Source organism: Rattus rattus, chromosome X (assembly GCF_011064425.1).
Source record: "Rattus rattus isolate New Zealand chromosome X, Rrattus_CSIRO_v1, whole genome shotgun sequence".
In the NCBI taxonomy this organism is placed as follows: domain Eukaryota; kingdom Metazoa; phylum Chordata; class Mammalia; order Rodentia; family Muridae; genus Rattus; species Rattus rattus.
In genome coordinates, this window is record NC_046172.1 from 43235033 (window position 1) to 43253993 (window position 18961).

The following is an 18961-nucleotide window of genomic DNA, read 5'->3' on the forward strand; positions in this document are numbered from 1 at the left end:
TTTCTAGTGTGTTTGGATATTCCATGTTTTGTTTTGGTGGGAGAATTGGGTCTCGATGTCATAAGTGTAGTCTTGGTTTTCTGTTGCTTGGTTCCTGCGCTATTTCTGCCATCAGATTATCTCTGATGTTACTTTGTTCTGCTAATTCTGGACAGTATAGACTGTCCTATAAGCCTGTGTGTCAGGGTGCTGTAGACCTGTTTTACTTTTTCTTTCAGCTAGTTATGGGGACAGAGTGTTCTGCTTTCATGTGTAGTTTTCCCCTCTGGGTCTTCAGCTGTTCCTGTGGGCCTGTGTCTTGAGTTCACCAGGCAGGTCACTTGCAGCAGAAAAGTTGGTCTTCTGGTCCCTGAGGCTCAAGTTGCCGAGGGGTGCTGCCCACAGGCTCTGTCTGTGGCAGCAACCAGGAAGATCTGCGCCGCCCATTCCGGGAGCCTCCGTGCACCAGGGTTCCAGATGGATTCTTGTGCTTTCCTCTGCAATCAGTTATGTGTGCAGAGAGCAGTCTCTTCTGGTTTCACAGGCGTGTCTGCCTCTCTGAAGGTTTAGCTCTTCCTCCCACGGGATTTGGGTGCAGAGAACTGTTTATCCGGTCTGTTTCCTTCAGGTTCCGGCGGTGTCTCAGGCAGGGCTCCTGCTGCTCCTGGGCCCTCCCCCACAGGAACCCAGAGGCCTTGTACAGTTTCCTCTTGGGCCAGGGATGCGGGCAGGGGTGGGCAGTGTTGGTGGTCTCTTCTGCTCTGCAGCCTCAGGAGTGCCCACCTGACCAGGCGGTAAGGTCTCTCTCCCACGGGGTCTGGCTAAATAATCTTTTAAGAAGAAACTATTATATAGAATAAATTCAGAAAGGCATTGTTACTAAATAATTTTAAATTATTTGGTTTTCTACACCCTATAAAGTAAAATGACTCCTGATTTTTAATTAGTTTTTACTTTTTATATTCAAATAACTGTAGATTTATGAGAAGTTGCAATGATAATTTACAGGAGTCTCATATAACCTTCATTCAGATTCTCCTTGGAGATGTATCTTATGTATTGCGTTATCAAAAACAGGAATGTAACAATAGTATAATCTGCATATAAATTTATGTTGTTTGCTGAATTACTTAGTAAGTTTATGTTTAACTAAGAAATTTCATAGTACTTTTCACAATGGCTATGCCATTTCATATTCTTCCCAGCTAAGAATCAAGGATCTAGTTTCTTTGTATTTGCTTTAGAATTTGGAATTTGTACTGTTTTAGCTTTTTTCTTTTTTCTTTTTTTTTTTTTTTAGCTTTTTTAATAGATGTGTAAGAACATCTCTTATTGCACCAGTGGAAGGGGAAGCCCTTGGTCCTGCCAAGACTGAACCCCCAGTGAACATGATTGTTGGGGGGAGGGCGGCAATGGGGGGAGGATGGGGAGGGGAACACCCATAAGGAAGGGGAGGGGGAGGGGTTAGGGGGATGTTGGCCTGGAAACCGGGAAAGGGAATAACACTTGAAATGTAAATAAGAAATACTCAATTTAATAAAGATAAAAAAAAAAGAACAGCTCTTATGTTTTTAATTGAATTTCCCTAGTAAGTAGTATAGTGGTTTGAATAAGAAGGCCCCCTATAAGCTCCTAAATTTGAATCCTTAGACATCAAGAAATGGCACTACTTGGGAGGGATTAGGAGGTATGGTCTTCTTGGAGTAGGTCGCCTGTTTTGGAGGAAATGTATAACTGGGGGTGGGCTTTGAGGTTTGAAATGACCAAGACAGGCCTAGTGGCTTTCTTTCCCTGACACCTGTGGATCCAGATAAGGAGCTAGCACCGTGTCTACTGTGTGTTGCCATGTTCTTCATCATGATGATAATGGACTAATCCTCTGAAACTAAAAGTCAGCCCCAATTAAATTTTTCCTTTAAAAGTGTTTCCATGGTAATGGTGTAACCTCATCGCAATAGAACACTGACTAAGACAAGTAAGGTTATTCTCTCTCTCTCTCTCTCTCTCTCTCTCTCTCTCTCTCTCTCTCTCTCTCTCTCTCTGTGTGTGTGTGTGTTCATGTGAGTATGTATGCATGTATATTTTCCTCAAGTACTTTCTGTTATATTTTTTGAGATAGCAGTTTTTCCTAAAGATTGACTGTCCAGCAAGCTTCAGGGAGCCTTGCCTCCAACTCTCTATGTCTGGTACTATAGGCATGAACCTCCTGCTATCTTTTATGTGGGCTCTGGTAATCAACTTTAGGCCCTCCAGTTCATTGCAAGACTTTATTGACTAAGGCTTCTTCCCAGTCCTTTAATTTCTATGCATGCGTTTGTCATCCACACATCTAATTTCATGAAATAGCTTTTCTTGCCTTTCCAATTAGATTTCGATTGTTGAGTTCAGGGGTTAAATATATATTCTAGATACTAATTTGTTGTCAGGAATGTAACTTGTAAAATTTTTTCTTTCTGTATGTAGTTTTTTGTTTAATGATCTGAGGTTCTCCTATGGAGTAGAATATTTTCATTTCAATAATGACTAATTTGTCAAAAATTTTTTTCTTAATTTTACTTTTCCCATCTAATCTAAGCCCCACTTGCCTAGATTTAGAGCTTGCAGTTTCTTTCCCTTTATCTAGTAATGGAATTACAGTTACATTTTACATTGTAGCCTTTTATCTTCTTGGGAAGTAGTTTTTTGCATTTTTTACATAAGGTATAAGCCTTGGGTAAGGTTCATTGTTTTCCTGCATCATTTTTTGAAAAGATCTTTTTTTTCTTGCTGTTGACTTGTTTTGGCAACTTTCCTTAACACAAAACAAAACAAAACAAAACAAAACAAAAAAACAAAAACAAAGCCGGGGCCACACAGGGGAGGGGGAAACTATTTCTGGCTTCTCCATTTAGTTTTATTGATCTATTTGTGAATTCATCTGCATTTTATAGCTTCAGCACATAGTCCTGCTCTGTACATTTATGTTTAACATAGATGGCCTTTGTTTCAGCAATTGCAATAGCAATTTATTTTGAGTTTAATTGTCACATATTCATTGTTGGTACCTAGAAAATGATTTTGTGTGATAATCTTGCATTGTGTAGAGTTGTACATGTCATCTTTAATTCTAGATGTTCAGAGGTTTTTCCTGCTTTTGCTTTCAGTTGTTTTGAAGTTTTCTTACACAAACATTTGTCATTTAATCTGAAAATAGATGTAGTTTCTTTCTTTCTCTTCCTTCCTTCCTTCCTTCCTGCCTGCCTGCCTGCCTGCCTTCCTTTCTTTCTTTCTTTCTTTCTTTCTTTCTTTCTTTCTTTCTTTCTTTCTTTCTTTCCTTCTTTCTTTCTTTCCTTTTGTGTTTGATTCCCTTTCTTATATTATGGTAGTGGTTAAAACTTGTAGTACTATGTTGAAGAGTAGAAGAAAGAATACTTGATTTTCTCATGATATTAGAGTGGAAGCATCAATATTTAAGTTTCACAACAGTTCTATGATTGTGTTTGCTTGATTCTTGGAAAGGGACTATAATCATGAGTTTATATATTTCTTCGTGCAAAGTATGTATCTCACATCCTGCAGCTTTTATGTTTGGGGGCTACACAATTAGGATGAAGGAGTGGATTAACCCTCTTATCACTGTATAAAATCTCTGGCAACTTCCTTTGTCTAACATAACTGTGCAAATTTATCACTCCTTTCGGTTGGAGTTTGGACAGTATGTTTTCATTACTTTTACATCAGGTTCACAAGATCATGTTTTCTTCCACTCAGCCAACACTTTCCTATAATTCATGAATTCGGTCAACTTTTATTTCTTATGATTATTGATATGTTAAAGCTTAAATCTGACAATTTAGTCCTTACTTCCTGGGCTCTTTCTTTTTGTTTGATGTTTTCATTTTCCCACAGTTTACTTAAAACATAGCTGAGAGTTTTCTTTGATTTATCTACAATGGTTTCTTAGTACCTTTGTGTGGTACTTTTACTGGTTGTGGTAGGATTTCATGGTGTATGTAAATAATGTATCTGTGTGCTAGTATCAACTTTTTACCAGTTTGAGTAATATAAACTCCTTACTCACCTTCAATAAATATTTTCTCTAGATACTACTGATCATTATGATTTTACTCAAATTTCAAGCACCATTTAGAAAACTAAGGATGGGAAGGAAATTCTGTAAGTTAAGTTTCTTTAGAAACTGTTTTGAGAATATTTTCTGGCCAAAAAAATTTCCCAGTTTTTCTATCTTAGTTTGTCTTTCATTTTGTTCCTGCTGAATATTTTCACTGGACATAAAACTCTTTGCTGACCTTTAGTTTTAGCACTTAAAATATGTTGTAGTACTTCCTTCTAATCTCCATTGTGCTTTATGAGAATATACAGTTATTCAAATTAACACCAGTCCCTATAAGAAATGTGTCATTTGTCTCTAGTTGCTTTCAAGACTTTTGTTTCTTATTTATAGATATGTGACTATGATACATCTGAACATAGATTGCTTTGCATTCATCCTCTTTGGAGTTTCATCATCTTCATGAATCTGTAGGCTTATGGGATTTTTTTTCCCTTTTATCTTTTCTTTCTTTTTTTTCCCCATCTTGGGGAGATTTTCAACCTTTATTTCTTTAAATAGATTTTTTTCTACCAAAGCTTTTTTGGCTATTACAACACAGTGACATGAAAGTTACACATATCTCAAGTGCTGTGGCTTGTTTTTATTTTCAGTTCACTTTTTCTTTGTTGCTCAAATTGATTAGTTTCTCTTTTTCTACTTCTAAGTTCACTGGTTCCTTTCATCTGTCCTCCTGCTCATTTTTTTTGGAGGGGGGAGCCCATCTATTGAAAGTTTTATTTCACTTGCTATATCTTCACCTCTCAGATATTCATTTAGTTCTTCACACTGTTTATATCTTTGCTTCATTTTTCTTGTTATAAGTTCTATATTTTTGCTAAGATGTTCCGTCTACTTGCTTAAACTTTCCAGGGTTTCCTCCTATGGTTTATATATGTTTACAATTTCTCCTTGTTGACCAGTCACTAAAACAATATATGATGCAAACAATAAAATCATTGTACATAATTATAATACCACAACCTTTTTGTTATTAGTACCCTTTGGCTGTCCTCTTATGTAATTTGAGGTCTTCCTGGTACCTAAGATAACACATGATTTTTTTTTCCATTGAAACTGGAATATTTCAGACATTGTATTACAAATATCTGTTTCTTATTTGAATTTTCTGTTTTATCAGATACGCTCTGAAATCTATAGTGGCATAGCAATCATGTGACCAGTTTTGTCACAACAATAACCCCACTTTTCAGAATGAATTTCCCATATTTGTTAGTCCCCTTACTAGTGTAACAAAATACATGACAGAATCAACTTAAGGGAAAACATACTTATTTAGTTCATAGTGTTATAGGCAGAAAAGTCATGGAGGAGGAACTCTGATAGCAAGAGTATATGTCTAGCCTCCCTAAGGATTAATTGTCTAGCTTTCATGGTGCTAGAAAGTGCCATGAAAGCTTCCTAAGAAAGGAGGCAACCAACACTCCTACCCCACTATGACACCTAGGAATGATAGGAATAACCAGCTTGGCATTATAGCCCTAAAGATGCAGTAATGACATATATACCTTGGTGCTAACCAACAGCTCTCTAATTGGACTTAAGGCCTGCTCAACAAGAGGAAGATCATGTCTAATACGGGGAATCTAGCTAACTTCTCAGTACTATTGAAGTCACAGATCTTGGAGGAAAACCTACAACTAGCAATTTACTAACCCAGCATAATCCCTAACAACAACCTGAAGAAAGGTACATTCTTCACTACTCATCAAGGAAACTGCTCTTTGCAAATGACAGAGACCATTACAGAAAAGTATAACCAATCAAAATGTAGAGGTGCAGAGCAAAGTCCCAATGTATACCTCTACACCCTCACACACACAACACCTAAGGCTCAGGGAAAAGAAAGAAGGGAAGGGAAGGCAAAGCAAGGGAAGGGAAGTCGCAATGGAAAGGAAGGGATGGGAGTATACATGAGCAAACATAAAGCTGCAATACCAACTCGACAAACACAGCTGATCCTACAGATAACTTTGCAAATTGTATAGGAAGTCTTCTAGCTAGAAATGATCCTTTCTTAGTTTTCCCCCTCTAAAGCCTTATAGTCCTACAATAATGCATGTGCAACACAGACCTCTACAGCTGAAGGAGGCCATGTAGGTACTCACATTGAAGATGATCTGTCCTACTACTCACAAGAACTGAGAGAAAGTCATTCGCTGAAGAAAAATTCCTCCACCTCAGTCTTTCAGTTCAAAGTCTTTTCCTTCTAGAAGATTTTATACAGACATATTTCTACTTGATATGTTTTCTTCTTTTTTTTTTTTGAGCAATTCCTCCACATCCTTCAGAAATCAGCTACAGTATATTAGCACAACAAAGTCCTTCCTGACTCCCAGAGTTATGCTAATCTGTGAGTTTCTTGATTTACCATTCGTCATGATGGTGAGAGCTGTATTAAAGTAGAAATATTTGATTCACTTACCACATCATCACCTATTATGAATCTAGTCGGCAGGGTAGGAATATCTCTGTAATTTCTCGAAAATTAATGGAAAACAAATGAATGAAAGTATTAGAATATAGTAAATATAAGTTTGTTGAACAGGTCTTCTGAGCATGCTTAATAGTCACTTGACAACTAGGAACTAATCAGATACATGTAGTATTCAGGAAATAGAAAACCTAGTAGAAGATGATTAGTTGCCATACTTCAACAAACTTAATCAGAAATCTGATAAAATCAGACATGTGCCTGAAGCTGTGTTCATCTTTGGGTTACATGCTTTGAGCAGTGAAACATCGAAAGTGATAATATCACATATGGCTATTGTTATGTACTGTAAGAATGACTCTTAAGAAGCCCACATCAATGATATATGTGCTATTCTCTCTTTCTCTCTTTCTCTCTCCATTTGTTTTAGAGAGGGTTTCCATTGCTGTTAAGAGATACCATGACCAAGAAAATCCTTACAAAGGACCACATTTAATTGAGGCTAGGTTCAGAGGTTCAGTCCATTATCATCAAGTCAGGAGTATGCAGCATCCATGCAGGCATGGGGCTGGAGGAGCTGAGAGTTCTACATCTTGTTTCACAGGCAAACAGGGGAAGACTACTGTCTTTTAAGCAACTAAAATGAGGGTCTCAAAGCCCACCCCAACAGTGACACATTTCTTCCAGCAAGATCATACCTCCTTTAACAAGGTCCTGTATCCTAATGGTGCCACATCCTAGGCCAAACATTCAAACCACCACATGATTTAAATCTGAATCAAGCGCTAGCTCTTTTCTTTGCTCAATAAACTCACTAACATTGCTCACTATACTTGCTGCGGGTTTTGTTTTGTTTTGCTTTTGTTTGTTTGTTTTTTCAACAACCTAGCTTTCTGAGAGGAGGTTCCTAAGGGACAATGGTTCAGACTATCAGTGACCAATCACAAGTGATCATTGTCACTTTTACTTCTGACCAACTAACTATCAATTGAATATTCATGCCCCCCCCCATTGTCTCTGATAATTTTGGGGGAATATTTATATTTACTGCTTTATACTAAAGTTTATTGCAAAAGAGAGACCATAAAAAGAGGCAGATAAGGAAAGAGCAGTAAAGAGCTTATGGGACGTCCATGCCCTTTCTCAGTTTGGCATCTTTTCAGAACTCCTGAGTGTTCACCAACTTGGAAATTCCCTGAACTCTGTTTTCTAGAGTTTTATAGATGTTTCAATAATATAAGCAGGGTTAACTAAATCATTAGTTATTAGTAAGCCCTTTAAACTCAAGCTCGTTCTTTCTCCCCTTGAAATTAAAAGATGGATCTGAAACTTCCAATTCTTTATTCATACCTTAGCTTTTCTTCTTGTTACCAGTTCCTATCCTGATGCTAGAGAACTCTAGTCACCAGTCATATTTATTAGCATACAAAAGATTCTCATGATTCCAGCAGATCTAGAAGTTTTAATATCAGGATCCAGGTACCAAGATCAAATGTTACAACAAAAACCACCCGTAAGGCAAATGCTTATGATCTCAACACTTAAGAACCTGAGGCATGATGATCACTGGTTAGAACCTATCCTAGACTGCAAATAAGATGCTATCAGAAGAAAAATATTCTTATCACTTTCATTATTCATAAAATTATAAGGGTTTTCAGAGCTCTATGTCTTGGAACAGGAACACACACACATGCACACGTGCACACACACACATACACACACACACACACACACACACACACACACACAATTTGGAACAACTTCAATTTCCCCCTTGCTTAAAAATTACCAGTGAGCCTCCAGATGTCTTGAAGGCACATTAGTTTGGTGAGGAATGCCCTCATATCACAGGTATGAGAACTTGTTTCTAAGGGTTCTTTAATTTGTTCCAAATGGTTCCAGCATGTATTTAGGGTACCTCTGGCAATGAAAAAAAATGGCACAAATGGACTTACTTTAATTATCATGAGAAGTTAAGGGCAGCTCTGGGAGATCCAAGAGATGTGTTACTTTTACTTATAGAGTAAGCATAATAATCTTAAATGAATAGAGGAAGGCAGTGAGATAAGTATATATTTCTTTAATCTGGTTTGCCCACTCCCAGAATAATCTGGACTGCTAAAAATAAATAGTACTTTGAGAATATAATTTGTATCCCCATTCTATATTTAACAGGCTTCATTTTTTCCCTGCCAAAGAATATTCATGCAAGGAAGAGGTAAGCACTGCTAATTCAAGAATGCCATTTAATTCTTATAAATATTTAAAGAGCAGCTATGAGCAATGCAGAAGACTAGAATAAGTGAAAACCCTCTTTTGACATCTGTTTAGTTTGCAACAAAGAAAAGATTGTATTTATTATTGTCATCATCATCATCATCGTCTTTGTAGTAGTTGTTGTCATCATCATCGTTGTCGTCATCATCATCATAGCATTTATACAAATTTTAAGATGCAGTATAATCCAGAAGTGAAGTTTACCCACCACAGAGGGCAATTTATTCAGTTACTTGACTTATTGATATTAATGGCTGAAACCATATCTATTTAACTAGAGGGTAAAATAGAAGTGAGTAATTAATTAGTTATAAAACTGGACGAGGTGTCTTAAAAGAAAGAACTTCACTTTCTATACATCACTTAAGTTTTTCAGTTCATTTTAATAGAAACACACAGAGCACTCTTTGCTTCCCATCCTTCACTGTGATTTTGTGTAAGCTTAAATGCTAGCAAGTGAGTAGTTTCTGGGTTTTCTTTTGTGGAAACAACTTTTAATTTTAAGAAATTTGCATAAAATCTCTTATAGGAAGGACAAATAAAATAGAATCTATGACTATACCGTTTGCAATAGTTGTTTGTGAAGCTTAAGACCATTTAAAAACAAGGATACAATTATCCACCTAATCTAAACTGTGAGCTCTGTTTTGTTTTGTTTTCAGGTCAAAATCCAAGTGTGAGGTCGAATTTTGATGTTGCACCCAGATGTCCTCAGCTGTGAGGCAGAATAGCTAACATTCTTGCTTGCATATTTTTCTTTATGTTGGCAGATACTTAGTTATTAGTGTTAGAGTAAAGGGGTGGATTTAGGAGGCAATCTATCCTTAACTCTAATTTTGGGCCAACATCATTGTTCTGAGACCAGAAACTTTCAGCTTCATTTAGGGTGTTGTAAGATGTTTTAGAAAAGAAGCATTGGCCAATGAAATAACAATAAAAATCAGGTTAGTAATAATATGAACTGGCATCTCTTAGGTGTGAAGTATTCCTGTTACACAAGCATGTTTGTGTGTATGCATACCTCATTCTTCCTCTTCTCTCCACCACAGTGTTATCACCTCATCATGAATCTATCCTCTTTCCTTAAAAGTAAGCACTGAAGACTGTTGAAACCTACGGAAGTTTTTAAAATGTATTGATTTGGTATGCCTCCTGGCTCTAACTGAGAGATTGTCCCTGTGACCAAGTATTTGCAATATCATGTAGGGGATCCAACAAGGGAAAAAATGTGGCAAAGGATTTGTTTGGGTTTATTGGGAGAATGAACACAAAATTTCCTGTTAGTTCAAGATCCAACAACTCTTGTAAACAAGACAAACAAAACATAACAGCTTTATGAAGGGTAAAAATATGTGGGCCTACTATGAAGACTGAAAAAGTCTAACACATAACACTAGACAATCTGGGGAATTTCCAGTGGTCTGAATGTACTAAGTTTTGCCTTAGGGAAAAAAAAAAAATCAAGAGAAATTAAATTCCCTTGCCTGTCATTAGTTGCCAAAATGCATCTGACAAAAATTTCTTGGGATGAGTCCACAATGATTAGAAAGGAAAAGGAAGAGGAACCAAATGAGTCATTCATTGTTTAGTTTGGTAGGAGAAGAATATGATTTGTAGAAAGCCTTTTGGGGCCACTTGCTTCACTTCTAGACACTAGGCAGGAATCTGACCTTATCAGGACCAAAGAAAGAAGCCGAGGGCAAAAATCTGACTTCGGGCTTGAGCTCAGGAAATGAGCCATGGTTAAGAACATTTACATTTGAGTTAATGCAAAGCTCAGAGCAGGCTCAGTGGAAGCCTGTGTGGCAGTTCTTTTGTCTTGGTTGTCCTGACTAGCCCCTAGAAAGGTGTTTACAGGATTTTGATTACCACCTAGCTTGTTCCTGAGCTCAGAACTGATCTTATCATTCTGCATGTGGTATAAAAGCAGATTGGAAAATAAAACATTTGTTTCAGCCTCAGAACAGGCTGGAGTCCTGTTAAATGTTGTCTAATTGTCTTTTTTCTTTTCAATCCTCACTCCTTCCCTGGAGAAGCTGTTGACTGACTGAGCTAGCTTGGTCAATGATTATAAAATGACTCCCAGTAGAAGCATAAGGACAGCAACCCACCCACAAAAACTTTGACCCAAAACGTGCCCTGCTTACAAAATGTACAGGGACAAAGTTGAAGCACAGACTAAAGGAATGGCCAACCAATGACAAGCCCAATTTGAGACCCATCCTTTGGACAAGAGATGTTCTTATTTCATCTTTGTTGGTTTTGCTTATAGATTAAGATTACCCAGGCAGTTTCCTCATTTGAAATAGCCTTTGAGATCTCAGACTAAACAGGATTTTTGGTGTCATTCACTAGAGTTGGATGTCACCATACCCAAGGAGAACATTTCTATTAAGTCCTGAGCTAAGTTCTACAATGCAAATTACTAATTGAGAGTGCCTTATTCACTCAAACAATTTAGGTGGTCAATGAACCAAAAAGTGGTTCTGTATGTTTTGTTTTGTTTTTTTTTTACAACGTTAATTAAAACAATTAAATATATTAGGGCTAGAAAAGAAAAGATATGTGCTCTTCTAGAAGGAAGTCATGGGAGGGGAAGTATCACATTATCACAATTGGTGTAACAAACCAATTATTTTAAATCCTGAGTATGTATAGTATACATTTCCTTGCAAATTATTTATTGGCAATTTCAGTTAGCCACCTCTACTGAAAACCTCAGGCAAAACACAGTCTATGAAAATAGAAAAGCCACAATACTGTATGTCTTCCTGGATCTAATAACCTAAATGATATCAGAAAATTCCTGAACAAATAATTACATACAAATGACAAACACGCCCATGCTCATGGATGAATAGGATTAATACAGTAAAAATTGGCATCGTACCACAAATAATGCACAGATTCAGTGTAATCCCTATCAAAATTCCAAACTTCATAGATAGTTAAAGGATAATCTTCAGCTTTATGTGGAAACATATAAAAATAATAGCTAAAAACAATCTTAAATAATAAAAGAACCACTGGAGCTATAACTATCCCTGACCTTAAATTGTGCTACTGAGCTATAATACAGATCTGGACAGAATTCTCCAAAAAGGAAACTCAAATGACCTTGAAGCACTTAAAGAAATATTCAACATCCTTAGTCATCAGGGAAATACAAGTCATAACTACCTTGAGATCCCATTTTACACCTTTGAGAATGGAAAGAATATGGAACAAGGAGAACTCTCCTTCCTTGCTGGAAAGAGAAAACTTGTACAGCTAATGAAGAAGTCATTGTGGTGGTTTCTCAGAAAATTGGGAATAAACCTACCTCAAGACCCAGCTATACTTATTCTTGGGTCTATATCTAGCTATACTATTCTTCGGTCTATATCCAAAGGATATTCCATCATACCACAAAGACATTTGGTTGACTGTGTTTATAGCAATTTTAATTGTATAGGCCAGAAACTGGAAACAACCAGCTGTCTCTCAACCAAAAATAGTTAAAACTGATATAATACATTGGGAAAATATACCATATTTGCTTTGAAAAACATCATCAAATTTACTGGCAAATGGATAGATCTAGAAAAGGTCATCCTGATTGAGGTAACCCAGCCCCAGAAAAATAGTAATCATTTTTAAGTGGACATTAGCCATAAAATAAAAGATAATCATGCTACAGTCCACAGAGCTTAAGCAGCCCGAGAGTTCAAGATGGAATGCTAGAGATAAAAGGAGAAGTAGACACATGCACCCACCCCTAACCCCAATGCCATCTCCTATTGATTGCTGTGCCTGGAAGCATTTGTGAATCCCAAAAGACCACCAGGGATCCGTTCCCGATGTAATCACATTAGGATCTTTTTATTACAAACTCAAGTTTGGACTTACTTGCTGCTGACCAACAGGATGTTTTGGTGAAGCAGCCTGGAACAAGGTTTTATAGAAAATGAAAGTAAGTGAGGGTGGGTGTGTCCATCTTGGCAAGCATCTTATTGAATGACTATTGTAAGCCAACAGGTGGGTGCTCTGAAGCAAGACCATATACAATCCCAAACTGTCTGAAGTACATCTGAACCAATCAGACTAATCCTTGATTAACTGTTGATAGGAAGTAGCTAGGGAGTATCTCTGGCCAAGGATAACCAGTGGGGATGTTTCCTGGTACTTGGGTGCAACTTGGGTTCAGCTGAGGGTCAAGTTCTCTGCCTTTTATTCTTTCTTTCCAAGATGGAGTAGGTTTGGATTCTCATTGATAACCACTTGCAAATGAAAATTTGGTTTCCTACGAGGGGGTCTTATTGGGGAAACAAACTACTCTTATGGGTAGGCTACATGTCCTAGATTATATGGTCAGCAGAAGAAGAATCCAGTAGCATATTTGAAGGTTCTTATTCTCTGAAAGTCATGCTAGAATTTTTCTTTAAAAGAAGTTATTGTTAAAATGTTTATCTTATCTATTATTCTTTCCTCTTTCTTTTCAACCCTTCATGTCTTCTGCATATGTTTTTATGAAATTAATCAGTGTGCAAATGAACTCTTTTTCCTCCATTTTGTTCTATTCTGAAGCATTACATTTTTAAACTTATTATATTTTTATTTTATTATTATGGCCAAGAAACTGGTTTATTTTCTAACAACAAGATAGAAGGGGTGAATTTGGATTGGAGGAGAGGTTTAGAGGAACTGGAAGGAGTAGAGGAAGGAAGGAATCAGGATATATTGTGTGACAATAATTATTTTCAATAAAAGTGAAAAAAGAATAAGGAGGGTCAATTTTGTTTTACTTAAATAGATTTTAAATGAAGGAAAATATTTTGTTTGTTGTATTGGACATTGAACCCAATGCAAAAGTTCTCTTTTCTCCTTCCTTCTTTATCAGTTCTTCCTGGCTTTACTTTCTTGATAGTCTCTCACTACTTCCTCTATCTTTTCTTCCCCTCTCCTCCCTTTTTTCCTCCCCACTTCAAGTAAAATGTATGGGTAATGAAGCTTAGGTATAAAATGTAGGGGAATAAAATCCTTATAAATTATTTATTTATTTATTTATTTATTTATTTATTGGTTTTATCAGAAGGAAAGTTGTTGTTTTTTTTTTTTTTTTTTTTTTTTTTTACTTTTCATGAAGGATTTGTCATTACTTTTTTTCCCCAAATAATAAAAAGAATTTATAATACGATTGAAAGGAAGGAGTAAGCTTAAAGCACAGGTAAGACAGTGATTTAATCAAAAGAATGTGTTATCACTGTGAGCAACAACCTTCAAATTTTTATGACAATACAGCATAAATTAATTTCTTCACACAGCTGCTGACTCCTGGGAAGTTATTCTCCAAGTGAGTTCTCAGGGTCATTTCTTTGTGGCTCCATTGGATTTGATCCTGGGAATTTGCACAAGTTAGCCAGCAGACAAGGAAAAAACATGGAAGTCCCTTAGGAAGAGTCAGGCTTGAACAGCAAGATAATAGTTTGGCTTAAATTTCATTGGCTAAACCTCCAGCTGTCTTAGTTAATTTTCCCCTTACTGTGACAAAAATGCTGACAGAAGCAACTTAAAGGAAAAAATATTCATTTGGGCTCACGATTTAAACAGGAATACATTTCATCATGACAATAAGGCATGGTGGTCCAAATGTGAAGCAGCTGATCACATTGTGCCTGACATCAGAACATAGACAGAGACAAATGTTCATGCCCATCTGTTTATGTTTTCTTGGAAAAATTTTATCCATTCTAAAACCACAGCCCCATTGGATAGTGATGTCCATAAGGCTGGGCTTATCGTTTGGGCTAAATTTCTCTTCATAGATTTCTCTTCATAGGCAAATTTAAAGATGTATCCCATTAATACCCTAGGTATCTCTCAATCCAATTATAGTGACAATTGAAATTAAAACCCACTTCTTCTCAACTTGATACCCAAACACAGCACTTAATAAACACAGTCATTTCCCCCTTTGTCTCACAGGTATTTCTTAATAGCAAAACACATTCATTTCAACTTTAAGTTTTCATAGTCTTGCAGTCCAAAATAAACTTGGGGGTAGAAAAGGTTTCTTTAATTTTCAGGTTATATTGTATTCAGGATATATTCTCTAGCCAATTGTCTAGGGAAGCCAAGACGGAAACTCAAGGTAGAAGTTTGGAATCGAAACCACAGATGAATATTATTTATTGGATTTCTTCCCCTGACTTTCCTTAGCTACTATTTCATATACAGCCAGGTCCACTTCCCTACAGTCAGCACTACCCACAGTGGGCTGGACCTTTCTATACAAATTAGAAACTAAGAAAATGTTTTTCAGACATGGCCTCAGACAAATCTGAACTTGACAATACGCAGACAAGGTTCCCTATTCCCTGATTACTCTAGGTTTCTCTCAAATTGACAGCTGAAGTTAACTACAAGTCCCAACACTATGTCAAAGTTCAGTCCCTTCTGGGACTTGGGAAGAAGCATCTTAGTTGTGTGCCCTTGTTGAAAAAATTTAAAGTTATATTCTACCAGCATACAATGGCATGGAATAAACATTTCTATTTCAGAGTGGAGAAATGAGAGCAAAATAAGGAAAGATCAAAATAAAACAAGACAAAACCAAGCAAGATAAAAACCAAATCGTGCAACTCTATGTCAAAAATTTGGTGTTCCTGATGGCATCATCTGGGCTCCAATGTACTTAAGCAGCACAAACTCTATAGTTGTACTGGTTGCTGTGGAACCCTCTCTCATGATCTAGTTCCCTTCCATGCCTGAAGTTTTCCACAGAAAATGTTCTACAATTTTGGATCTTGGCATTGTCAACATCCTGGAGTGTCCATTGAACCTTGGAATTCAGTCTTAATAAAGTTGTGCCTTTACCTCTCAGAGTCCTCTCGCAGGGAATCTGATCCTACCACATATAGCACAGACTCAGCAGCTTTTTGGGTCCTTGGTACAAATATCCATGACCCACTTATTCTTGTGTTTTTCATACCTGAAAAAAACAGTACCACATGGATACTGTGTGCTTTGGAACATCGTAGTTCTGTGATCCTACAAAAGTTGCTTATAGTTGACACAAAGAACTATAGGAAACCTCCTTGGTTATGCAATATGAAATGGTGAGCTCTGAAATCATATTGTACATGTGTGTGTGTGTGTGTGTGTATGAGTGTGTGTGTGTATGAGTGTGTGTGTAAACACATATATGTGCATGCACTCCTGTGTAACAATAGTAATAAAGAGAGAGAACCATGAACTTGAGAGGAACTGAGTGCAGAAAGGGAGACATGGCAAGGATTGGTGTTGCAAAAAGTTAAGAAATTATTTAATTATATTTAAATTAAACCAAAACATATTAATCTTTTTTAAAAAAACAAAGCTTTGTGATGATATTTTTAAAATTTAGCATAAAATATTATTGGAGGAATTTTTGGGTAACTGGTAATGTTATCCATGTCTGTGTCCTTTGTGTCTCAAACAATGAATTTAACAAGACAAAGAGTAATAGTGAAAGTATGTGTTTATTAAAAATAAGAGCAATGACTGCCTGCTAGGTCATCTCTGGGAAAACACAGCAGTAGTGAATTCTGCTCTGTTCCCTGGGCCCTCCTTTACCCAGTTCCTCAATGCTTCCTGCATTTCCAGAGGCCTGCTGCCATCAGGGACTACTAGGTGTGCTGAACACCAATGACAACCAGATCGCTAAAAGGCAGTATAAGTATACAAGTAACAAGAGCCAAGGCAATATAACACCAACAAAATCCAGCTATCTTGCTATAGCAAGTCCTGGATATTCTAATACAGCTGAAGTACAAGAAAATGACCTTAAATCCAAACTTATGAAGAGAATAGAGGCCTTTCAAGACTAAATGAATGAATTCCTTAGAGAAATACGAGAAAATAGTATCAAAGAGGTGAAGGAAGTGAATGAAACTGTTTAAGACCTGAAAAAGGAAATAAAAGCAAAGAATAAGATATAAAACTGAGTTAATCCTAGAGATGGAAAAGTTTCTAACACAAAAATCCAAGAATTGTGGAATATCAGGAAAAGACCAAACCCAGGAATAATAGGAATAGAAGAATAGTTGAAATCAATCAAAAAGAAACAAAGCAAAACAACACAAAGAAATAACAAAACCAAAATAGATAAGATAAACAAACTCTTAGCCACACTAACAGAGAGAGGGGGGGGTAGGGAAAGAGAGAGAGACAGAGAGAGAGAGACAGAGAGAGAGAGACAGAGAGAGGCTAAATTAACAAAATCAGAAATGAAAAGGAAGACATAAGAGTTACTGGGTAATCCAAAAGAATCATTATATCTTATTACAAAAGCCTATACTTCACAAAATTGGAAAATCTAAACAAAATGGACAATTTTCTTGATAGGTGCCATTTACCAAAGTTAAATCAACATCAGGCAATTTAAAGAGTCCTATAACTTCTCAGGAAATAGAAGAATTCATTAAAAGTCTCTCAACTGAAAAAAGCCAAGGGCCAGATAGTTTTAGTGTAGAATTCTACCAGATTTTCAAAGAAAAGAAAATACCAATATTCCTCAAAATATTCTACAAAATAGAAACTGAAGGAACATTGCCAAGCTCATTCTATGAGGCCAGTCACCCTGGTACTTAAACCACACAAGAACTCAACAAAGAAAGAGAATTTTGGAACAATTTCCTTATGAATATTCATGCAAAAGTACTCAATAAACTACTGGCAAACCAAATTCAAGAAAACATCAAAGACATCATCCACCATGAAAAAATAGACTTGATCCCAGGGATGCAGGGATGGTTCATATAAAAAAAATCCATCAATGTAATCCACCATATCAACAAACTGAAAAAAAAACAAAAAAACAGTGGGCATCTCTGAAAAAGCCCTTGATAAAAATCCAACACTTCTTCACCTTAAAAGTCTTGGGGACATCAAGAATACAAGGTATGTACCTAAACACAGTAAAAGCAATATATAGCAAGCCAATAGCCAATGACAAACTAAATAGAGAGAAACCTAAAGCATTTCCACTAAAAGCAGGAAGTAGACAAGGCTGCCCTCTCCCCATCCAATATAGTACTTGATGTTCTAGCTAGAGCAATATGACAACTAAAAGAAATCAAGGGTGATACAAATTATAAAGGAAGTCAAAGAATTACTATTTGCATATGATATTATAGTATACATAAGTGATCCCCAAAATTCTAACAGAGAACTCCTATACCTGATATACAATTTCAACAAAGTGACTGGATACAAAATTAACTAAAAAAAAAAAAAAAAAGGAAAGAAAACAAACAAAAACCCAGTAGCTCTCCTTTTTACAAATGATAAATAGGCAGAAAAAGGAACTCACAATACCCACAAATAATATAAAATATCTCGGTGTCATTCTTTTTTATTAATTATTTCATTTTATGACATCCAAAATGTTGATCCCATCCCAATCTTACCTCACACAGTTCTTCCTCACATCCCATATCCCCTTCACCTCTGAGAGGGTGCCCTTCTGGCTATCCATCCTCCTAAGGCATCAATTTTCTATAGGATTAGACAAATCCTCTCTCACTGAGGCCAGACAAGACAGTCCTCTGCTACATATGTGCCCAGGACTTTAGACCAGTCCATGTATGCTCTTTGTTTCACGGCGTAGTCTCTGCGAGGTCCCAGGTGTCCACATTACTTGGTACTGTTGGTTTACTCTTGGTCTTCCTATGAGATTGCCATTCCAACAGGGCCTTTAATCCTTCTCCTAACTCTTCCTTAGGGGTGCCCAACTTCAGTTCAATGGTTGGCTGTGAGTATCTGCATCTATCTCTAGTACCTCTCAGAAGACAGCTATGTTAGACTCCTGTCTGCAAGCACAACATAGTATCAGATATAGTATCACCATTTGCTGTCTGCCCATGGTATGGATCTCAAGTTGGGAAAGTCACTGGTTGTCCATTTGCTCAATCTCTGCTCCATTTTTACTCCACCATTTCTTCTAGGCAGGGACAATTTGGGTGGACAATTTTGAGGGTTGGTTACTGTCTCCATCTCTCCATGGGGAATCTGTCTAAATACTGTCTAACTACTGTCTAATTCCACTGTTGGGAATTTCATCTAAGGTTGCCCACAATGAGTTCTGAGAACCTCTCCATCCCAGGTCTCTGGGACATTTTAGAGGTTTCCCCCAGGCC